Genomic DNA, 5,373 nt, shown 5'->3' with positions numbered 1-5,373 from the left:
CTGTCTCCTCTTTGTTGTTTTTATGATCTAATATAGAACACATAGGAGATTCTCAGCAAATGTATGAGACAATAAATAGATAAATAAATAAAATAAAAAATAGATGGCTTCTCACCCCAATACATCCACTCAGTTTTCTTATACCAAGTTCAGCAATGACATCAATCCAGCATTTTGTTAATTTGTTTTTAATTTTGAACTTCTGTGTTGAAAGTAGTGCCTTAGGAAACTTATCCTATTTTCTGGTGAATTGTAAGCTTGGGATGTCTTTGAGAGTTCCTCAGATCCATTATTTTGCCTCAAGATAGCACTAGGACAAAACAGACTAAAAGAATGGAAATAAAGTATCTGTAAAAACGTAGTTGTTTTACCCTGTAAAAGAGCATATTTCATAGTGTACCTTACTTTTTGATTGGTGTTAAAATGATTTTCAGGATGTTCAGTGGCCTAAACCATGTCACAATAAAATGAAGGGCATTTTGCCTGGACAATGTGCCTCAGTGGTTGAGCATTGACCTATGAACCAGGAGTTCATGGTTCGAGTCTTGATCAAGGCACATGTCTGGGTTGCGGGCTTGATCGCCACTGTGGGGCGTACATCAATGATTCTCTCTCATCAGTGATGCTTCTATTTCTCTCTCCTGCTCCCTTCCTCTGAAATCAACAAAAAATAAATTTAAAAAAATGAAGGGCATTTTTTTTTTACCTGATTCTAGCTAGATATTTTCTCATGGCTAAATTTCAAGTAATTTTAAATACCCTATCTTGTAGAGACATAATTTCAATTCATATCAACATCTGATTTAGTCTGCATTTTCTTGAAAACAGCACAATATCAGTGTTCCAAAGTGTTAAATTATAATAACTGATTACTTTAAACAACTATTTCTTCTCTATAGGTTCTAAAATCACTATATGACCTATTCAATTACATAGGAACCAGCTAAAATCAGAAAAAAATATTTTGGCAATAATTTTAGAAAAAATTAGAATTATATAAAGAGAATGTCTCCTGATTAGATGATTAATTATTTTATAAAATATAGTATGATATTATGGAGATACTTACATATAAGACTATAAATTTTATACCAATAGAGCTCATTTGTAATATTAATTATTTATATTTTAACCGTATTAATTGCAGCTATCGTTAACTAAAATGTTTCAGCATTTTAGAAGAATATAGGTTTTTTTCCAGTTACTAAATTTTTACTTACTTCCAAGTACTGTGTTCGACCCCAGGGATACATATTTAGGTAGACCAAATTCTTACTCTTAGTGATCATATACTCTATTGTGGAAATATTCACATAGATAACTTTAATATAATATTGTAAATATATATGTACATCTAGATACAGAGTTGAATGTTGAATAAATATTAAGAGTCAGCTAAAAAAATTCAAACTCATTATCTACTTTTCTACATTTCCACCTTTACTGCCACTATCTTAGCCCACATCTTCAGACACCTATATTATTTAAAAAGCTTTTCAGTCTCTTGCCTTCCTACAAACCATTTCCTCTATGGCTGCCAAAAAAAATATTGCTAAAATGTAAACAAGACAATACCTGTGCCCTGTATAGTTTCCAATAGCTTCCTGGAACTTAAAATGGGATCCAAATGTTTTATAACCCACACAATGGCCTAAACTATTCTAAAAAAATATGGCCTCTGCCTGTTACTCTTCAGCTCCACTGTACTTATGCAATCTGAATTTTTCCTACTTCTCACAAAGTTAAAACTTGTTCCCTATTTAAGATTTTAGACTTATTCCTCCCTCTTTGTTAATAAGTTCCTTATGGCTGACTTCGGAGGTTTTAAAATATGACTCCCCTCCCCCTTTCTTTAGCATTCCTTCTACAGAGAGACCCATGTCTTGGCCTTTGGCCTCAAGGGGAAGGTTTGACCAAGAGTGTGTGTAAGAATTGATGCTGTTTGACCTTTGAGATGCAACTTATGTCTTGCTGGCAGGAAGACTTATGTTTGGGTCTTTTGCTGTCATATAAAAACTCCAACTACTGTGAGGTTGCCTTGCTGTGAGTTAGCCAAGACACATGGTCCGCATTTATATGTTGTAATCGGCAGTAGAGGCCTTCAAGACATTCCATCCTGAATGCCATTAATGTGACTGAGTGAGCCTTTACACCATTGCAGCTCTCAGCCAAAAAGTCATCTCCAATGTGAGTCTTTCACGTTGAAGTCCCAGTTGTCATAAAGCAGAGGGCAATTCATCCAACTGTGCCGTATCTGAATTTTCCACAAAATTTATTTGCATAAAAATGGTTGTTTAGCTATTACATTTTGAGATAACTTGTCTATGCCACAACAGTTGCTGATAGATACATCATATAAATTGTATTGGTATAACACATCCTCTGAAAGAGTTTCAGATCAGTTTATTTTAATTTGATCCCATCACCAAATTTTATTAAGCATAATATCCAGAGTTATACTACTTGTTATAGTTACAATCTATAAATAACCCAGATGTTTATCTATAGTTGAGATAAATATTGATATATTTACACAGTGGAATAGTACACAATAATTAGAATGGAGGACCTACATTTGCATAAAAATCATCAATGAATTTCCAAACAAAATGTTGAACAAATGGAATCAGATGAAAAGTATACTTCTGTGTGACTCCCTTTATATAAAGAAAAAAACAACAACAGATGAAACACCCCATGTATATCTATTTCCTAAAAAAAGACAAGAGGACAGCCTCTGGTGCACTGATAATGCTGGGACCTGAGTGCTGGTTGCAATGTGTCCCTGTAGGTGTGGTACACAAGTTTACAGTATTGACCTTCAGTTATTTCCCCCTTATATGTTATTTTATTTATAATTTAAATCATTAAAATTATCTAGTATTATCAACGTAATTATGCACTTATAACTCTGTTGTCTCCCTACTAAAATGCACAGAGACCAGGACTTTTTCTTTTTGCATGTTTTTTGTCAGTTAATGGAATTAATATCAAATTGTGTACATTCGTCCTCCTTTTATCCTTGGGGGATATGTTTCAAGACCTCCAGTGGACACCTGAAATCATAGATAGGACTGAACCCTTTAAATACTGTGCTTTTTCCTCTATACATGCACACCTTTTTACTTAAAGGAAGCACTTCACAGCTTTGCTTTTGCATTTCTGAATTGCCAGCATCACTACTCTTGTGCTTTGGGGCCATTATTAAGTAAAATAAGGGTTACCTGAACACAAGCACTGCCATACCCCGCTAGCCAATCTGATAATTGACAGGACTGCTAAGTGACTGTCCAGAGGGTAGTGTATACAGCATGGGTATGTTGGACAAATGGATGATTCACATCCAGGGCAGGATGTAGGAGGAAGGTGTCAGAGTGCATCACACTACAGAGAACTACGTATGAATTAAAACTTATGAATTATTTCAGAATTTCTCCATTTAATATTTTCAAACCATGCTTGACTGCAGGGAGCTGAACACTGTGGAAAAAAAAACTGGAGAAGGGAGGACTACTGTAATATTAATTTTATGTAGTTCTTTGTAAATTATATTTTAAGATTTTATTATATTATTTAATGTTAGTTTAGAAACATTTAAAGGAAAGAGCTATTTTGGAGAGAATCCTAGTAGACGGTGCAATTGAATCCAAGAGTAGTTAACCTTTAATCTCAGAAAATATGTATCTAGAAACTACTATGAACAAACCATTGTGTCATACCTGAATTATACAAAACTAAATCACTATTTTATGCTGAACTTCCAAGTTTTAAGAGGAATATAATAGAACATATTCAGAGGAAAATAACTGGAAAATTAAAACAACTCTAGAGCATATACTAAGGAAAAAGATAGAAGTTTTTGTCAACTCTCACTTGAAACTCTATCTCCTATTTTATGCCTCAGTGGATCCTACTTTATTTAAAAAGCATGGCAGAGCCCTCAATTTATTCTCTTCTACAGAAAACCTATGGGTTATTAATTTAACCATTCATTAAAGACAAAATCTTCACCAGACACTTTTTCATTTGTTTCTATTTGCACTTTGATCTCTGTCTCCTTATCTTAGTGAGCATCTCAGAGAGAATGATGAACTCCGCTTGGTTTTTCTCTCTATATTCTTGTGACTGCATCCCAAGCTATGGCAAAGTTGGTACTTTATTTCCCTTCTTCCAGGAACTAAAATCCTCTCCAATATGTGCAAACAGTTTTCTAGTTATTTACAATAAGAGGATAGTACTACTACCCATTATCTATATATATAAAAGCCTAAGTGAACAGACGACCGGATGACCAGCCTGTAGCTATGATGTGCACTGACCACCAAGGGGCAGACACTCAACGTAGGAGCTGCCCGCTGTGGTCAGTGTCCCCCCCAAGCGGGAGCGCCGCTCAGCTGACTGATGGCCGCCCACCACCAGGCTGATGGCTGGAGAGCGCAGCTGCAGTGGCATGAGCCTCTCCTGCCGACATTCCCCTTGAGTGCCCGAGTGGTGGCAGCCGGGATGAGTGCAAACGGTGTGGCGCCCAGCCCGGGTTCAGGCTCCTCCCTGGCCGCCTGCTGCTTTATGCACTACTTTGTGCTGTGCAGTATCGACGTGGACAGCGGGCAGTAGCCCAATGAGCTGGCGAGTAAGGCCAGGCTATGGTGGCGTGGAAGTCCACTGATCTCCGCAGGCCAGGCCAACGGACCTCACCAGTGCACAAATCTGTACACCGGGCCTCTAGTTACATTATATTTGGATACAGAATCATCATCCTAGAGTTCAGTTAAAGATATAAATTTTACATTTACATCATATCTGCCTCTATCCTAGATTGCAGTCTCCAGGAGAATAGTGTCCTACCCATCTTTAAAAATAAAAACAAACAAAGTAACAACAACAAAAAATAGTTCTTAGCCAGTCACTAACACTACTTAATCTGTAAAAGCTGCAAAGTAAATATATGCTAAATGAATTAAGTCACTCATTTAAAAATCATGGCAGAGTTTCCAATTTATTTTCCTCAAAAGAAAACCCATAGTGAGTGATTAATTTAACAATTCATTAAAGACAAAATCTTATTAAGCCAGTGAATGACTTACATCATTTATTCAACATATATTTATTTTGTAGCTATTACATATTAGGTGGTATGTTAGGTACAGACACCTAAGTAATATATCTACAATATCTATATAAAGGCCTAAGCGACCATTCTGACTGGATGATGGATGACTGGATGACCAGCTAGTAGCTATGACATGCACTGACCACCATGGGGCAGATGCTCAACACAGGAGCTGGTCAGTGCGCTCTTACAGCCAACCTCCTGCGGCCGGCCAACCTCCCTGCTCCCTCCCCTAGCTGGCTGGCCCCAATTGGCCCCGATCG

This window comes from Myotis davidii, unplaced genomic scaffold, assembly GCF_000327345.1.
Source record: "Myotis davidii unplaced genomic scaffold, ASM32734v1 scaffold374, whole genome shotgun sequence".
NCBI classification, from domain to species: domain Eukaryota; kingdom Metazoa; phylum Chordata; class Mammalia; order Chiroptera; family Vespertilionidae; genus Myotis; species Myotis davidii.
The sequence above is the reverse complement of the archived record's forward strand: the minus strand, read 5'-3'. Positions refer to the sequence as shown.